Source organism: Pipistrellus hanaki, assembly GCF_964339955.1.
Source record: "Pipistrellus hanaki genome assembly, chromosome: 4".
Lineage (NCBI taxonomy): Eukaryota > Metazoa > Chordata > Mammalia > Chiroptera > Vespertilionidae > Pipistrellus > Pipistrellus hanaki.
Genome location: NC_140506.1, coordinates 38,219,757 through 38,239,765, shown reverse-complemented (window position 1 = coordinate 38,239,765; position 20,009 = coordinate 38,219,757). Strand labels below are relative to the sequence as shown.

Genomic DNA, 20,009 nt, shown 5'->3' with positions numbered 1-20,009 from the left:
TCAGGGCACATGCCCAGATTGTGGGCCCCATCCCTAGTAGGTATGTACAGGAGGCAGTCAATTAATGATTCTCTCATCACTGAGTCTCTCTCTCTCTCTCTCTCTCTCTTTCTCTCTCTCTCTCCTTCCTCTCTGAAATCAAAAAAATATATATATTTTAAAAAACTAAAGTTAAATTCATCACCTCCCTTATCAGAATTACCCTCCCTACCTTGACCTTTCACTCAGGCTTCCTCTCTAGTCACCTGGCCCTTCATAATGGCTCTTGCACCTGTGCCCTCTCTGTTACTAAGCCACCCTGACCTCGTATTGTTTTTTTAACTACATCACCTCTAGATTTTTACATCACATTCCTAACTGTTCAGCTGGTATTATATGTCCCTCTTATCTGCCCCCACCCTCAACTCATCTTGCCCATCTTCCACCAGCTTTACTGAAAATTTTCATCATGTCACTCCCTGCTCAAAAAATCTCAGCAAATTCCTTCTACCTGTGGGGAAAAAACAAAGTTTAAAATCCTTAGTTCTCTGATTCCTAGCTCACTTTATTTCCAAGTACCCACCTCTATCATACCCCTATGTAATACATTTCTGTTTTAACTCTAAAATTTGTTGTCCAGGAAATATATCATGGAATTCTGAGTCAGGGCCATAAAGTGAAAACCCGTCACAGAAAAAGAGAATATAGATCTCCAAATTGAAATTTTTAAAGTGAAAATGACTAGCCATCAAAGAGGAGCTAACAAAATGATAGCTTCCCTTATTTCACCACATCTTTGTTTTGAATTGGTACTCTCATTTTTATTTTTTATTTTTTTTACTTAAAAACAAACAAAAAAACACACTGCGCTTCTAAAGAAGTAAAAAGGTCCTCAATTTTATTCTGAAAGATAAAAATTTTAAATTATTACATTTTGTTTCTATTAGGCTCAAGATACATATTCTAGGAACTGGTTATACCTACCTATGGCTAATAGCTAAAGTGACATTAAAGTTCCTTATAGGAATATAATTATGAACAATAGCTTAGATTTGCATGTTGCTTTATTCTACTCTCCAACAATCTCAGTACACTAACCAGAAGTGTAACAAACAAAACAAGATCATAGGTAGAATTTTTCCCAAGTAAATCTGTTAAAGTGCATTATATATCAGTTAGAGGTACAATGCATGAAATTCGTGCAAGGGCTTTGGTCCCAGACCCTGCCCGCCACAGCCACAGCCGCAGCCTCTGTCACGGCCCCCGCCCAATGCAGCTTTGTCCGAAAGTTAGGACGTCTGGTCTAATTAGCGTATTACACTTTCATTATTATAGATTGTTAAAACACAGCAATAAAGTCACTTATAATCCTGCTTATATTGCAAACTTTGAAAACATGTTTTTAATGCATAAAACACCAAGCAAACTTGTAATCTTATAATACAAATTGTTACTATTTTGTGAGGGCTTTAAAAAAAGAAGCAAGAATTCTTAAAAGCATAGTCACTAATTAAAATCTCACCAAGAATGAATTGAATCCTTGTGTCTTTAGCAGAAAATTAATTATATGCATTGCTGAACAAAAGCAATGCGAAGTAGCTTAGATTAAACAGTGCTCATAAACCATTAGGGAATTAAGACAAAATATCTATGTAACTATGAGTGAAAAAATTATGACACAACATTATCATGCTCTAGTATAAGGTGCTTATTTTGTAGATATACTAAAGACCACAGAGATTCATTGTGAATCAGAAGAATTAGTACCTTATTTTCACAATGACCAGACATTTCACAAGCCTAGAAGTTAGGGCTTGCTACTAGTTGGAACCCAGTTATCTTTCTAGTTTTACTTTCCATTCTTCCCTTCGTAAACAGACCAATTTTAAAGTGCAGTACCCATGTTCATAAACCATGTGCTCCAGCCAAACACTGGCCTTCTCCCTCGTGTCTTTGCTTACATCCTTCTCTTCACTTGGAATAAATCACCTTTATTTATCCTAACTTTACACTCTTCAGAGACCAGCTCACATATCAGCTTCTCCATGTAGCCATCACTGATGCTGTAAGCCAAAGTAATTGTCTTCCCCTGAATCTCTGGAATCTCAATGTAATCTCTTCCTAAGGCATTTATGCCCTACATGAGAGGTGTTTGTTTGGTTTTTTTTTTTTTACATATATCATAGCTACACTACAAGGCCATAAACTACCTGTGAGCAGGAATCATGTGGGTTAGCAGTTCTTTTAAGGGCTCTTATGAAGTCTTCCCAATACATTCACCTTCGTTTTCAGAGGAACAACTCTTACTTTTGTACACATATTTCATCAGCTTCAGTAATATTTAAATAGATCATGTCATAATAACTAGCACAACTAGTATAAAATGGTATGAAAATAATCACAACTGGTTCTTAATAAACATGAAACTCAAAATAATGGGTATTATTAGACAGCAGCCTTCTATCAGGAGTAGTTAGTTTGCTTTGGGCATCAGTCTGTTTTACAGAGAAAATGGGGAGTTTGGGCTATTCCTGTCAATTAGGTTTAGTGAAAAGTAGTTAAGAGCTTACTGTACTCTTTCTGTACATTTCTAGTTTCCATTCATTAGTGCTCACAGGCATGGAATTTTTGTTTCAGAAGAAGTTCAAAACTGCAAAACTTTTTCAATCATCATTGGCTTTCAAATTGAAGCTAAAGTCATGATTCATTCACTGAACAAGTATTTAATGAACTCTGAATATGTACTAGGCAGCATGCTAGGCATGTGGTATAAATTTTCTAAGAGATCTTAAAATTAATTTCAAATTAACCGTTTTGATCTGAGCTACAGATTTGTGGTAGAACTATAAATTACTTTTTTCTTACTTTATTCATTGGAAATCTAGGATGTGTTTGCATGCTGCCACTAAAGGCAGCTCCACAGTAAAGCAAACCAGGACCTTGCCTAAACTCTCATCTGTGCAAGAGCATCGCTAGACACAACCAACGTTCTCCCAGACTAGCTTGAATGTGAACATTTTCCTGCTTCTTTTATACAAGGGTGCAAGATAAAGATACATATCTTTTTCAGATTTTTAAAAGGAGTTCTTTTTATCTATAAAATCTCAAAATACATGATAGCAATCTATTTTAAATTATTACTTGAGACACTAATTTCTCATTCCATTGCTTCTTTCCATGTAGAAGAACATCTGTTATAACACTCCTTCCTGGCCTACCTTCCCTCTATCACTCTTCCCCATTTTACTCTGTTCCTGGTGCTATAAAGTATACAAGGCAGGTCCTCATGTGAAAAGGTTTTCAGAGCCTGTGACTTGGGATATAAATTTGGCTATTTCTGCTCTGGTCACTGTGGCTCAGTTGGTTGGAGCATCATCCAGTACATTAAAAGGTGGCAGGTTTGATTCCCTGTTAGGGCACATACTGGACAGGAGGCAACAGAACTGATATTTCTCTCTCTCTCTCTCTCTCTCTCTCTCTCTCTCTCTCTCTCTCTCTCTCTCTCTCTCTCTCTCTCTCTCTCTCTCTTCCTCTCTTTAACGTCAATTAAAAATATATCCTCCAGTGAGGATTTTTTCAAAAAATCTGGCTATTTCTGAAATTTGGTATTAGAAAGCACTTTGTTGTTTTGTACCTAAGCCACATTTTCTGATATCATTAGCTTTATCAGTAAAAAAGTTGACATTTTGATCTGTATCTGCCATGCCTTTGATTTATCTATCAATTGCTTCAGAACTTAGGGAGGAAAAAGAGGGTGCTGTGTGGCAATTCTACTTGCCATTTTACAAAATAAATAAAGGATCACATATATTGCAGTTGGTAGAGCCAAAAGAACATCACCTGACAGCAAGAGCAGATATGATAGCTAACCTACATGCTTGCTAGTATCTACCATAAAGTGATATGTGGACCCATCAGACTAAGAAGAATTCACCTGTCAGAACTCAGCAATGCTCTAATCACATAGGTCTCCTTCACAAGCACTCAGGCAAGTGCACACCTTGGTTTGCACAAGCTTTCAGAAGTCCAGAACCACAGTGGTTGACATGAAGCTTCATAAGCAACAGAAACCAATTTTAAAGCAATACCCATGGTCAGTGATAATATTATATCCATGGCAAAAAATGTCTATAAGCTACAAAGAATAAGGGTTGACTATTTGAGTCAGATGGTGCAAAAAAGAAAAATAAAGTGATATTCTTAAATGACTTATGTTACTTTAGCCTAGGTCCTAGGGCAATGCTAGGCCTAAGGTTGCTTCTGCTGCCATCTGCTAACAGGAGGAAGGAGACCTAGATTCTAGTGCTTGCTCTGTCATTCACCCAGTGTCTGGTTTTCAGCATGGAAATATAATAGTCTCCCATGTTGCTTAAATTCTAGTAGAGGGAAGACAGAAAAAAAACAAAGCAAATGACCAAATGTTAGGTGGCGGTAAGTTCTATGAAGAAAATAAAACAGAGTAAGTGGAATAGAGGGTGATGGTTATGAGTTTTGGTACTATATTATGTAGGGTGGTCAAGGAAGATCTCTCAAAGAGATTTTGAGCAGAGATCTGAAAGGAGTGAAGGAGTGAGCATGCAAATATTAAGAGAAAGAGCAGAGCGAACAACAGTATTAAAATCACTGAGATGAGACTGCTTGGCAAACACAAACAGCAAAGATGAGACAGTGCTATAATAGAGTGAGGGAAAGAGAGAGATGAGAAGGGTAAATGGGAGCCAGTACACCTGCATTGATGGGCCATAGGGAGGGTTTGGATATCACTCTGAATGAGATAAAGAGCCATTGGATGGTCAGCCCTGCCATCTTCTAGAAGCTCAGATATGGGCAGCTACTCAGACTCAGCTGATTGGGACCCATCTACCCCACTGCCCTACCCCAATCAGGAATTTGAATCTTAATCAGATATAACTGGAAGGTTGAAAATCCATGGCACTCAGGCTGGATCAGTCCTTCTTGTTCTCTGGGCCCCACAGCACTCCCCTGGTTCCTGTTCAGTTGCCAGGTCTGCCATTCATTCTGTGAGCTCTTTAAAATTCTTCCAGTAGATTCCATTTTCTGTCTGGTATACAGAGTTGTTTCTTTGCTCTCAGTTAGAGATGACTAGCTGTCACCAAGCTTATCTCTCTCCTTTCTCGGCTTACATTTCCCAGCCTCATATGCAGATTTACAGAGAAGGAATTTTTTAAACTTTGAGTGGATTGGAGCAGGCTGTGGAAACACATGTGAAAAGAGGGGTCTGGAATATAATGACAGAGTATAAAAGGCTGATATAAGGTTTTGCAAGATAAAAATGAGTTTTCCAGGAAGACCAGGTGTTTGGGAAGAATTCAGTCAAAAAGAACAATATGTACAAAAGGAGGGAAGTGGGAAATCATATGGTATATCACGGTGTGCTTTAAGGCACCTTCACAAAAGTCTGTAATCTTTAAAATCAAAAGACCCAGTGGCATATATGTGAGTATAATACAGATGGTTCCAAAATACTACTCCAACCTCCAAGCATATTGGAAATTACCCATCATCCTATCTTTCTCAGGGCTTTAGATAGTCCTGATAATGAGTTAATGATGGTTTGCATGTATACTTGTTTGTATGTATGTATGTATGTATGTATGTATGTATGTATGTGTGTTTGTATTGATTTCAGAGAGGAAGGGAGAGAGACAGAAACACCAATGATGAGAGAGAATCACTGATTGGCTGCCTCCTGCATGCCCCCCACTGGGGATTGAGACCGCAACCCAGGAATGTGCCCTGACTGGGTGACCTCCTGATCCATAGGTCAATGCTCAACCACTGAGCCACATTGGCTGGGTTGTATATTTGTTATTAATAACTGAGGTAACATGAGTTATTGAGTACCTAAGACATGTGCTTGACCTTACAACCAGGACTAGACAAAAAAAGTATTCCATTTGAAAGTATAAGGTTTCAAGGCCATGTCAGGAAGTTCAGTTGGTTAGAGCATCATCCTGATATGCTAGGTTGTGGGTTCAACCCCTGGTCAGGGCACATATAGTAAGTGACCAATGAATGTATAAATAAGTGGAACAACAATGTCTCTCTCTCTCTCTCTCTCTCTCTCTCTCTCTCTCTCTCTCTCTCTCTCTTTCTCTCTCTCATCAACCAATTAAAAAGTTTTAATGGAGGTACAAGGTTTCAAAATAGTGAGTATCTTCCTTCTTTCTGATCCATCCCTTCCCAACCAAAATACTACATGTGGGCCACCTGCATAAATTTGTCCATTTACTTCAAAGTAGGACATGTCTACCTAGTTGTGGGTAACAGCATTACAGAACCCATCAGAACTCTGAAATTACTAAATTCTCCACTATTACAAAAAACTGAGGGCAAAAGGGTGCCAAATCCAAAGAACCAAAATAAATCAACTATGGTATGACAGGGCTGGTTCATAGCTTAGTGCCTATTTCAAACCAAAACATGGGCAAATCAATTATGTGTGGTCCTGGGAGTTCCTCAACAGTGGCACTATTGACATTTTCAGGTACATAAATTCTTTGTTATGGAGGGCTCTCCTGAGGGCTGAAGATACTCAGTAAGATCTCTGGCTTCTATCCACTAGATGCTAATAGCGCCTTGCCCCTGTTTTGACAACCAAAAATGTCTTCAGAATTATATTAGCTGAGGGCCACTAATACAGTTAGACCCAAGAGTGCAGGGAGAAATAAACCATCAGCCATGGGCAATATTAACCCTGGTTGAAGATGTAAGTGAAAAAACATGGAAGATAAGAACATTCGTGTTCTGGGTTTCTCAGCTGAGGAGTTAAACACAAGCTTAGCTCTTGAGCACTGGAATTCTTCAACAGCTATGGAGTATTAGCGCAGCACAGAAACCGTACCCCACCAGACACTGCTGTCAAGTTGCTGTGAAGGTTGAGGTGTGGTTACTAGGAAACAGAGCACTTCATCTGAATAGAATGTGTCAGGCTGGGATCTTTTAAAAATATATCAGTGAGTCAGGAGAGATTTCTCCCCTGCTGTTGCACTTTTTTTTTTTTCTTCTTACTACAACTATGCAAACTTCATAAAAGCACTAAGGACCAAGGCTAATTGGTCCAAAAAATAGAAGAAATCTGATCCGGTTTCCTCATTTCCTTAGTGACTGACCCTTCAGCAATTTTTCTTAAGTTTGCAACAGAGAAAGAGTCCTTAAATTGTGGCCTGGAAAATAACAATAATACATTTAAAAATAAAACCCAGATCCTCTACTAGATGGAATGAAGGTTTTTCCATATACCTAGTATGGTACATGCCATTTTTCTTTATCGTTTTTTAAAAGAAACAATTGCAGTGCCCAGACCTCACTCCAGCACATGCTGCAGAGATAAGCATAAATGAGTAAAAATCCTGCCAACCCTGGGGCTTGCACAGAGAGGACCCTCTGCCTGCACCAGCAGAGAGGCTTGGGGGTCAGTGGGTTGGCTCTCCTGGGTGGATATGGATCAGCCTCACAGAGATACCACGAGGGGCACCATATGGGCGCCCTCCACCTATGGAGAGGATGTCCTTGAGAATCTTCGTTGCTGAATATAGAGGAGGATAAGATGGGAGGGGGAGAGGAGTTAGACCAGAAAATTTTGATTGAGCAACCACCACATATCTTCTCTTCAATTTTCAAGTAATCGAGCACTCCACTGACTTTTAAAAAAATAGACTTTGATTTCAGAGAGGAAGAGAAAGGAAGAGAGAGAGAGAGAGAGAGAAACATCAACAATGAGAGAGAATCAATGATTGGCTGCTTCCTGCATGCCAACCTGGTCATGTGCCCCGACCAAAATCGAACCGGCACCTCCTGGCTCATAGGTGGATATTCATGAACCACTAAGCCATGCCGGCTGGGCTCCATTGACTTTTGATCTACTCCTCAAACTAGTGCTGCCAATAATCTATCAAGGAAAATTAATCACGCCGTCACTGTTACTGACAAATCCTTAGACATTTTGTGCTAGATCAGCTCCGGAAGACAACTCGTTACCACCACAACTGTGTGGTTTCTGCATTATTAGAAAGTATGATCTTCTGAGCATACATAAAGTGTTTAGGAAATTTCCCAATCTCCTTTTTTATTTTTTATTCTCAAACCAATGATCTATAAAGGTTGAGTAGGAACCTTTTTTAAATTAATGCAGTTATTTCTCTCTCCATTGTGGGCTTAAAAGAACTGCAATCTGAAAGATTCATCTCTCAAGAACACAATTTACAAAATCTGGGGATAAAATCAATATTGATAACTAAACTTTCCTCTTCAACTTTCTAAGCAATTGTCCAGGTTATTTTACATTCTTAGACTCGTTCTACCACCTTTAGTGCTTATTACACTTCAGTCTAATTTTGTCATGCTGGGTGGGTGGCAGAAGTGTTTCTACAGAGGTGAAGGCACAGCAGTAGCAGCCAGGCTAGACCCAGCGTTATCATGACAACATTCACAAGATCTAGCACACGGTCTAACACCGCGGCTAGAAAAGAACAAGAAACTTTTTACCTACAACATAATGCAGACAGTAAACCAACATCCTAAAAGGAAGTCTCTCAAATTCCACAGGGAATAATAAATAAGAGATCAAATAACATTCCTGTTGATACACTGGGAAATAACTTTCCAGGAGCTTGCTCTAGCCTTTTTGTTTCTGGCTGAAAAATCTCAAAATGGGAAGCCAGCAAAAGATTTAATTCATTTTTATGGAAGACTGTGTTGGAATAAGTAGGATTCATGTAAAACTCTGATTCCCCCAAATCATTTTTACACATTTTAAATCACTTAGGTCTCTTATAGCAGTTCTCAAAATTAAGATAAATATCTCATAATATTCTTTTATTCTTCACCCACACAAAAATCCAGCAAAAAAAATTATATGTGTAATCTAGTAAAATATTTTTTAAAACATAATACAGCTAATACTTTTCTCCCCATTCTTCAGTCAAATTCAGGTGAAAATTCAAGATTTTTCTAATTGCCAAATACATATTCCATTGTAGAATATATAGGAAAACAAAAAAGCATGAAAAAAGAAAATTAAACTAACCAACAATTCCAACACTCAAAGATGACTACTTTTTAAATGCTGGGTATTTCCTTCATTGCCATTCTATCCTGAGATGTGCTCTTTCTTTCTTTCCTTTTTTTTTTTTTTTTTTTCACAAATGATATGCTTTGTAATGTGCTTTATTAGTTATTATTCTCAAAATGTGGGATCTCAATGTGCTCTTTAAAATTATTGAGGACCTCAAAAAAAGCCTTTTTAAATGTGGGTTATATTTATTGCTATTGATAATAGTAGCGATTAAAACAGATTTTTAAAATTTTAAATAATCCATTTAAAAATAAAGTAACTCACTGCATGTCAGCATTGATAACACATTTTATAGAAACTAATTCCATTTTCCAAAATAAACAACAAAATACATTTAGTGAGAAAAGTGACTTTTTTTTCAATTTTTGCAAATGCTTTTAATGTCTGGCTTAACAAAAGACAGATGAATTCTCATTTTCTACATTCAAAATGTTGATGTGTCCTGTTAGTAAAAGTATGTGAAGAAAACCCAGCCTCACACAGATATGTAGTTGGGAAAGGAAGGGCATTTTTCAGATTATTGTGGATATTTTTCTTTATACCACACCAAAACTTGACAAGGGGTAGTGTTTTAAAGATTAGTTGCAATGTGGAATTTAAAATGAAATTTAAAAATCAATGAATTTTTAATACTCTGTGTTCTCATGAGAGAATAAAAATAGAAAATGCAAAGTGTCTTAGTATTACAATGAAAATAGTTTTGACCTTCAGAACACCCTGAAAGGGGATCTTAACACAGCATTGTATCGTAGGACATAACACTTCACCCACTACCCAGTTGTCAAATATTAAATTGTTTCCAGGTTTTTGCTGTTATAAAAAAAATGCTATAACAAACATCTTTATAGATACATTATTCTATACATTTGCTTTTTTCAAATAACACTTTAGGAAGTAGAATTTGAGGGTCAAAAACAAAGTTATTTTTCAGGATTTTATACACATTGCCAACTTTCCCTCCAGAAAGGTTTATTAATTCACATTCCTGTCAGTAGCCTATACAAGAGCCTTCCATTCTCACCACATTCTTATCAACACCGGGTACCATGTGAGCCCTGTTTTAAGAGCTGCTTTTAAAGTGTGACGGAGCTGGCATGCAATACTTGAGATTTACTGGAATTTTCTGCTCACAGAGTACTTATCCGATAATTCTACCACAGTTTATTTACTGTTAGTTAGCATTATTACAATTAGTAATTACCATGTGTCTTCTACTTGACAGTAGGTCTTTTTGTTGATAAGTTATTTGATTTTTCAATTACAACTGACATTCAATATTGTATTAATTTCAAGTGTATAACATAGTGGTTAGGCATTTATATAACTTACGAAGTGGTGGCCCCTGCTCCCTACCCTCCGATAAGTATAGTTATTACAATATTACAGACTACTAGAGGCCTGATGTACGAAATTTGTGGAAGGGGCTTGGCCCCCGCCATGGTGGCTTTGTCCAGAAGGACATCTGGTCTAATTACCATTTACACTTTTACGATTATTGATATTTCTATGCTGTACTTTATATCCCTGGCAATAGATTTTTTGAGACCTTAACCATGTCTCATTATCTTAGTGCTGAGTCCATGGGGTGGAGACTCATGGGATAATGGTGGAAACAGTATTTTCCACCTTCGAGAGACCTGGGTTTAAATCAGTGTCTTCACTGCTTACTAGCTGTGTGAGCTTTTGTAAATTACTTCCCCTTCCTTGCCTGAGCTTGGTCATCATCAGTTAACTGGTAGACTAACATCTACAGTACTTCAGAAGGCAGCTGTTTTTGCAATTATATGTGTAAAATACCTTGTCCAATACTTGGCAAATATTCCATATATTTGTTCTCTTTTTTTTCCCTTTCCAATGTTGAATTAACCTTATGAAATCCAAAGCTGAAGGATCATAAATACATGTTGATTTACTAATAGGCTGCACTTCATTAAGACAGAAGATACCTCTTTGTTAATGGTTACTCTAGGAGAGATTCAAAGAAAGTCTGAGATTCTGATCCTTGAGATGAAATTGAGATTAATCAAAAAATTTTTGCTACCAGCATTGGATGGTATATGCTAAAGTTGTTGTTAAGTCATTACAAGCCTCTCTTCAGGTCTATAACTCTGCATCCAGAATCCTATCCTTTCTCTCAGAACTGAGTATCCTCCACTCATCTTCTATCCTCTGGGCTCCCTACCTTGACAGATAGCTTTTATTGCGTTTCTTCCCCTGGATGCTCAGGGACCAAATTAAGCCCAGCAATTTTAGCTAATGTTCTTGTTGGACAGTTTACGGATGTAAATTTAAACATTCTTTGACTAATAGAAAAATTAACTACTTAATCATTTCAAAAGAGATAAAAACCAATATTCCTTCCAAGATATTGCCAAGATCAAAATGAAGTTGGGTCGATGTCCAAAACATTCAGACCTGTCCCCAAACCCTTCTTTTCTAAAATTAGCTAAACAGAATTGGTGTTTCCATTTCCAAGTTACCAGAAGAGGGAATCTGGCCCTGTTGGAGTCTCCTTTCTCCCTTGACCAGGGTCACAGTCACCCACCTTGTGAGTTGCAGAAATTTTTCAAACAAGGACTGACCTAGGTATACAGACTACAAGGGTTAGAAGGCACTTATCTTTCTGATAACAGCAAACAGATAATTAAGAGATCTCAATAGAGCTTTGAAACTCCACAGCAGAGATGCCAAGGTGTGTGACAAGCCACGCTGAGGCCTAAATTAAAGACTTGTTCCTTTTTTTATCATATGATAAGTCAAGCTAGAATGAACAGTGACATTCAGCTGATGTTTAATGCAAAAAGCTACTTCAACCTCATATGATTGTGTCTGGTCATTGTTCTGTGTTGTATTTTCAATTAAATTCCTTATGGGGATATTAGCTAGTTGATTTGTTCCATTGTTTAAATAAAGTGTATGTTCACAGAAGGAGCAAAACCTACTGCATCGTGTGTTAAATATTCCGAGGAGCAGGTAATGAAACCTGAAGGAAGTCTAGTCCAGTGCTCCATGCTGTTCTAGTGGACATCTGACCTCTCTTCCTATTTTGTGCATTCCCCAGCTGGTGGGTCCTGCGGGAGGCAGAGCTGACAATGCCAGATACTGTCCCAGTGATGACCTTCACACCCACTCTAGACTGACCTGAGGGCTACTCATGAAAGACATAGATGGTGGAGCTCCTCATTCTCTCTGGCCGTAGCAGATGTTGCAATAGTGACTGCTGGGGTGAAAGTGGTAGCAGTACTAACTGTGACATCTAGTGCTCAACAGTAATGGTAACCATTTCCTCACCAGAGGATTAATTTTTCCAAAAACAGCATTATTGAAATATAATTCACATGCCATACAATTCACTCATGTAATATGTACAGTTCGTTGGTTTTTAGTCTATTCACAGAGCTGTCCAACCATTCCCACAATAGGTTTTAGAACGTTTTCATCACCCCCAAAATAAGCCCCACACCCTTTAAGCGTCCTCCTCCAATCTTCCCCATCTCCTTCTCACCTCTAGGCAACCATTAATCTACTGTCTCTACAGATCAGCCTATTCTGGACATTTCATACAAATGGAAACATATAAGACGTGCTCCTTTGTGCCTGTCTTCTTTCACTTAGCATACTGTTTTCAAGGTTCATCCATGTTGTAGCATGAAGCATACTCCATTCCTTTTTATGGCCGAATAATATTCCATTGCATGAATATACCATGTTTTCTTTACCCATTCATTAGTTGGTGGACATTTCTATTGTTTACACTTTTTGTTTATTATGCAAAATGCTCCTATGTACACTTGTGTACAAAGTCTTATGTGAACATATATGCTCATTTTCATGGGTATATACTTATAAGTGGAATTGCTATATCACATAGTAACTCTGTTTAACTGTTTGAGGTACTGTCAGGTTGTTTCCAAAGCAGTTGCACAATTTCACATTCTCACCAGCAGTGTATTCTTATTTTTCCACATCCTCTCCAGCACTTATAATTAATTGCCTTTTTTAAATTATTATTATAGTCACCTTAGTAGATGTAAAGTGGTATCTTGTTGTGGTTTTGATTTGCATTTTCCTGATGGCTAACAATGTTGAGTATCTTTTCATGTGCTCATTGAACATTTGTATATCTTCTTTGGAGATCTATTCAGACCATTTGCCCATTTTTAAACTGGGTCATTTGTCTTTCTATAATTGGGTTACATAGTTCACCAGACCAGTTTTGAGGCATGGTATTAAGGGTTGTTCCTAGCTACCAGAGCCTACTTTTCCACACTTCAATGACTTTATGAGCTACCAATACCCTTTGAATGAAGTAATTTTCTGCTTAAATCAGTCATAGTTAGCTTCTATTACAATTCAAAACCCTGACTGACAGAGTCTGGAATGCAAGGCAGCACCAGCACCCTTGCCTAGAGAAAACCACTTACATAAGGCTTCACTGGCAAATGGAAAACTGGTACGTGGCAGTGCTGGGTTTCTGAATTCATGATTCTAAACTTTGAAACTATGCAAACTCAATCCAGGGGAATTTATGGGATTGACAAGTGAAAACTTCGACAGGTTGAGAAGCAAGTAGGAATTGGAGCACAGAAAAACAGAAAGAAAACCAGGAAACGGTTGTCATTTTGTGTTATTTCCCCCTCAGATAAAGTAGGCCATTGATTCCTGTACGTTGTTCAGATGATAAGACCCTAATCTCCTGGCGCCTGCAGTCTTCTCTTTGCCTTGGTCCTGCAGCCACAGAGGTCACAGAACCATGCATCTTTCTACAAAACGAGGTTGGTACCTCAGGGCCTCCACTAGGATTTTCTTCCAAAGGGTCAATCAAGTATGTGAATGATGTAGGAGTTCTAGTTTTATCAGCCAATTTAACTACACACTTGGTTATCACACAACTTTAGTTCATATACCAACATGGCTAACTTGGAGTTAGCAAAATAAGAATTATCACTCCCTACTAGAGTTATTAGTGAACTGAGGCTGAAGGTTTGGAGAAAGTTGTTCTTTGCAGTTGCCTGGATAACACCCTTGGCTCACCCCTCTGAGCAGGATGGACTGAGCACAACCGTAGTGCCAGTCTGCCTTTCATTTCCCCTCACAACCCTTCTAAACACCTACTCTCCCCTTCCTGGATGCCTTTTTCTCCCAGGGGAGTGTCTTAGATCCTGTACTTAAAGGGATTTGTTTGAAAGGGAATCTGATCAAAAACAGATGCTAACAGGTTACATTGTAGTAGGCGGTTAGGCAGAATAGAAAGGATGGGCCAGGTGCAGAATGTCACCAGGGCAGAAAGCCATGGACAATTGGAAAGTGGTACCTTGCCCCCAGGGTGACCTTTCCTCCCCAGCATATCACTGGTCACGGTTCAAACCCCCTAATCTTTCATACGGCTGGTATGCAGTTCAGACCCTCCCTGGCCTTTCCTCCTTGGCATGCCACCAGTCATGAGACAGAGCCCCTTAGAAGAGGAACAAGAGGACTGAAGACTAACCTTATATGACTTCCATAAGCCCTTGCATGACCACACCCTTAAGCATTAAGCCCTCAAGACAAGGAGGTTCTGACCAAAGCCTCAAGTTTGTTGCCCACAGAGACAAGAGATAACATCTAGGCTTTAGTTGTCCTTCAGCTTCCAGGCCCAGAAAAACAGCAAGACCAGACAAGCAATGCCATGGCTGACCTCAGGACGAATGACCACCTGCTTTGGCTCATGAGCAATCAGTACAGACCATGACCCTGAAAGGACACACCTGGAAAACTGATGAATATTCCACTGAGACAGTCCCTTGGGACAGCAGTCGGCAACCGGTGGTCCTTGGACCACTAGTTGTCCATGAGGTCTGAAAGGTAGGCGACCGCTGCCCTGGGACATCCCCTAGAAGATGTCTGCCTTCACAGAGGGGATAAAAACCCTCAGGACAGAGGACCCAGCATTCATATTCATTCTCTCCTCTCTCCTCTCTCTCTCTCCCTCCCTTTCCTTCAGACATATCTCTTTGCTTTCTTTCTCCTAAGCTCCAAGGGCCCTTCTTTTGATTCTATAGCTGGGTTCATACATAGGCCAGCTGGCTCACTTCTTCTACCTCTGTGACTTTCTAAATAAACTGTTGCTTGTATCTGGGTATCGGTTCTGAATTCTTCCTTCCTTCCTTCCTTCCTTCCTTCCTTCCTTCCTTCCTTCCTCCCTCCCTCCCTCCCTCCCTCCCTCCCTTCCTTCCTTCCTTCCTTTCTTTTTTTAACCTTCACCTGCGGATATTTTTTCATTGATTGTTAGAGAAAGTGGAAGGGAGAGGGAAAGACAGAGAGCGAGAGAGAAATAGCGATGTGAGACAGGCACATCGATTGGTTGTCTCCCGCATGCACCCTGGCCAGAGCCGGGAGCTATAACCAAGGTACGTGCCCTTGGCCAGAATCGAACCCAGGACCCTTCAGTCTGCAGCCTGACACTCTGTCCACTGAGCCAAACCTGCTAGGGCTTCTTTCTTAGCCAGAAATCAAGTACCAAGGTTGCTGAACCAAGGTCCCATCACCAGTAACACCTAGTTCCGGTTCTCCCCCTAAGAAACTTAATATTCTAAAATGTCTTTATATTTCTATATCATTAATCTCTCTATACTGACTTGTTTTCTGCCAAATTCAAAGACCACTTCTCATTTGTCATTCCCCTTGCCTTTGTTTTGGCATCTAAGAACATAGATGGTTTGTTATGAGCGAGAGGATATGTGTGGTGCAGATCTGAGAGAAGGAAACCTGAGATTCTGGGGTGAAATGTTTTGTGGTGAGACTCAACCACTAATTCATTCAACAACTATCTCTTAAGCACCTACATGTGCCAGACACTGTGTTCTAATTACTGGAGATGCAGCAGAAAAGATAAGCAAGGCCCTGCTCTCATGGAGCTTCCTCTCTAGTGGTGACAATAAACAATAAATAAACAAAGAGACTGGTAGGTGCTATGAAGAGCAATGTGAAATAGGGAGAAATGTAATGGTGATAAGATGTGAGAAGAGCCCCTAGGGCCGGGTGGCTGAGGAAAGTCTCTTTAAGAATCTGACACTGTAACAGAGTGGCATGCTCAGTCTCTCTGACTCCTTGTTCCAGCCTGCCTTGTTCCCATGCCCTCATGGCTGACAGCTCCTACTTTAGACACAATCATTATTAGAGGAATGCTGCTTGGAACTTGAGTTTTTACAAAAACAGCCCTTCCCATTTTCCCCTCCTTTGACACAAAAGAAGCCTGAACTATGTACTTTCTTGAGATGGATTTGAGGAACTACTAGGTCTCCCATCTTCTCTGTTGGTGCCTTCTCAATCAATGACGCTTGGACTGGTAACATTTACTCTGAAACCTGAAGAGTGGACTTGGGGAAGAAGAGTTCCAGGGAGAGAAAACAGCAAGTGCAGGAGCAGGCTTAGCATGTTGGAGGTTCAAAAGAACGAAGAATGACTAGACTGTAGTGAAAATAGCAAAATAGTATGAGAGGTAAGCAGGTCGGATAGGGTCTTGAAAGCTATTGTAGAGTGGCCGAGAGGTTATCTTGCAGTAAGTGGCAGAGCTGGCATGATAGATAATCCAGGCCTTTTCAATCCTATCAGGTGTTTTTGCATTGGAGCCTGGTTTATGCCTAAAATGGTGCTAGATGAAGAGGTGATTTATTGAAGCCCTTCTTGGAGATCCCAAAACTCTAAGAGACAAAGACCATTATCTCACCCTCTTTCCTCAGTCTATCACTCCACATTTATATTGCTGCACAAAAAATTAGATTAATACACCAGGCCAAATCCAATACAAAGTCTATCTATTAAATGCAGAGTTTTTACAAAAATAGCTCTTCTGAATTTTATAGATATTATGGTAAGTACCTATTAAACATTTATCACATGATCCCATAGAGCATGTAGAAAAATTATTTTGGTGTTGCTATGTTTGACCTTATGAACATTAATCACACTGGATTGCCTAATGTCTATTTTTAAGCATAATATCTACTCTTCCTATTACACATTAGGAAACTTAATATAGCTAAGGTACTTGTGAGCATTAGCTACTACCTAGACTTTCTGGGTCTTTTATGCTTTGCTTTTAAAATTAGAAATAGAAAAATATATTTTTAAGTAAATTTATATTAAAAAAAAGAAATTGGCTAATAAAGAGCAGATGTATGCATACTCTGTGTATATATACAGTACATATATCTACCATTAGACTAGCGTACTTACTAGCTGTCTGACATTAGGTAAATTGTTCAATATTACTAAGCCTCCATTTTCTGTTCCATAAAACAGAGATGAAAGCAATGCCTGTACAACTAGCTGTTGTGAAAACTACTCAAAATAACGAATGACAGTCCTTGAAATAGAGTTGCTATTACTTGAGTAAGTATTGGTTTCCCTTCCCTTCTCTGTGTTTCTGTTCACTCATCAGAACATAAGCAGGTCAGTGACATGATGCTAACATCCCTTCTAGGACAACTATCATCAGCAGCTAGGCTTTCCTGCCAGACTTGAGCCACAGGAAAGTGAAAACTTTTGCTGTAGGCAAATAGAGAAGTGCTAACAAGACAGACCTGGAGAGTGACAGGAAACTTCCAGGGAGATAAGCAATGAGGCTTCAAGAATTGGAACTTAAAGGGCCAGGTCCCAACAAACCCCTACCTCAGCTCCCCAGACCCAATTCATTTCACCATTGCATTTGTTATTTGTTTCAACTACTAATTACTAATTATTTATTTAATGTCTGTCCTCTCCAGAGACCAAACCCTAAAAAGGTGAGAAACTCTGGCCCTGGCTAGTATGGCTCTGTTGGTTGGAGCATCATCCCTTATACCAATAGGTGGTCGGTTCAATTCCCAGTCAACGCACATACCAAAGTTGTGGGTTTGATCCCCATTTGGGCACATGTAAAAGGCAACCAGTTCGTGTTTCTCTCTTTCTCTATCTCATCTCTCTCTCAAAATAAAAATAAAAAAGGCTCAAAACGGCCGAAACTGGTTTGGCTCAGTGGATAGAGCGTCAGCCTGCGGACTGAAGGGTCCCAGGTTCGATTTCGGTCAAGGACATGTACCTTGGTTGCGGGCACATCCCCAGTAGGGGGTGTGCAAGAGGCAGCTGATCGATGATTCTCTCTCATCGATGTTTCTAACTCTCTATCTCTCTCTTCCTCTCTGTAAAAAAATCAATAAAATTAAAAAAAAGATTCAAAACTGTTTTGTTCACTTACTCCACATTTACATTACTACACACATTTAAGCCCTCAGTAAGTATTTGTTGAATGAATGAACCTGTTTTCTCACAGTAGATGCATTTTTGAAATTGGAGGTGTCACACATTTAGCTAAGCTACTCCATGTATTGCTGCCTCTACCTCCATTTTGTTTGGCTGCAGTGTCCTAAGCTGACACTAGCCCCCTCATCCAGGTCTATGCCCTAAATAACAGGCAGAGCCACAGGCAAATCTAAGTTCCTGATATGACTTCTCTAATAGTTTTTGGGACCAACAGTCTCCCCCACACCACCTCCAACACCTTCCACTTGTGTGCCCCTTAGCTAACACCCCTGCGGAGCTTACCAAAACCTCACTCACCTTGGCTTGAATCGGCCTATCCAGCCTTAGCCTGGGAACTCCAAAGACTCCATCCCTCAACCCTAATAAAGGTGTGTCCCCAGGTCCTATGAATCTCTCTGCCTGCATTCTGCCGTGGCCTCCCTGGGGGCTCCCTGAGACATGCCATACATTCCCTCCAGGATTTCTGAGTAATGAACTTCTCTATTTCTATTTCTCTTGCGGTCTTTTGTCGAACTCAGGGTCGTCATCAGGCACCCTATGCTCCACCTAACACGTGTTAATTTAACAAAGTCATCCATGGACACAGACAATAGGGTAGAGAAGGCATGGAGTTGGGGGGCTGGGAGAGGTCAATGTAAAGGGGACATATGTAATACTTTCAACAATAATTATTTTTGTAATATTTTTTAAAAAGTCATGACAGGAGGAAATTAATTTTATTTACAAATCAAATTCAAAAGCCCTAGTGAAATCAACCTTTAAAAGGAAATTTGTGGTTTATGTAAATTCCTTTTTAAAAATATTTTTTTTATTTATTTCAGAGCAGAATGGGGAAGATGAGAGAGATAGGAACATCAATGATGAGAGAGTGTCATTAAACGGGTGCCTTCTGTATGCCCCACACTGGGGATCCAGCCCGTAACCTAGGCATGTGCCCTCACCGGGAATGAAATCATAACCTCCTGGTTCATAGGTCAATGCTCAACCACTGAGCAATGCTGGCTGAGCTGAATTTTCTTTTAAAAAGAAGCATACCCAAACTAAGAAAACATAGTGGTTCCATGGGAGGGCTTTAAGCATTCAGAGTTTGGTAGACTGAGCAGCAGCATCAATTAATCTCCCCATATATCTTGGACTTTATGGGATTAGCATGTGGAATCTGGGAATTGAACACATCCAAGTTGCCTAATAGAGGACTTTTCTCTGAGCAACAAGCAAAGTCTATTCTTATCCTTCTATCTATGGTCTGGCTCAAGGGTCCGTCTAGGAGAGGCTTTCTGGCAAGTCACAGAGGTGGGAACGATGACTACAGAGACCCTAACTGAATAATCCCTCAGTATTTATCATTGTCCCCTCTAAGCCACAGTGTTTCCAGAGTCACTGGACATTGTCAATCTCTGGTAAACCAATGGTCAATAACCTCACTCATTTTGGTTTGTGTTGGCCTATCCAGCATTAATTCTATCTAATAGAATTAATCCAGCATTAATTCTATCTAAATTAACCAGCATTAATTCTATCTAATTAATAGATAGAATTAATTAACAGGTTCAACATCCCAACTAAATTTGCTTCTTGCAGGAGTATGGATGACTTCACATTCACTTGGTCATTCATTTGTTCATTTACTCATCCATTCACTTATTCATTC

At 39.5% G+C, this 20,009-nt stretch overlaps 2 protein-coding genes across 2 annotated transcripts in view; one reads left to right on the top strand and one right to left on the bottom strand.

Annotated features, from left to right (window-relative positions):
• The window catches only part of HOMER1 (homer scaffold protein 1), a gene marked incomplete at its 5' end in the record, with an annotated part of 446,553 nt that overhangs the window by 232,420 nt on the left and 194,124 nt on the right, over nucleotides 1–20,009 (top strand). The gene's annotated exons all lie outside the window — the stretch shown is intronic.
• The window catches only part of CMYA5 (cardiomyopathy associated 5), an 84,682-nt gene that overhangs the window by 57,274 nt on the left and 7,399 nt on the right, over nucleotides 1–20,009 (bottom strand). The window lies entirely within an intron of this gene.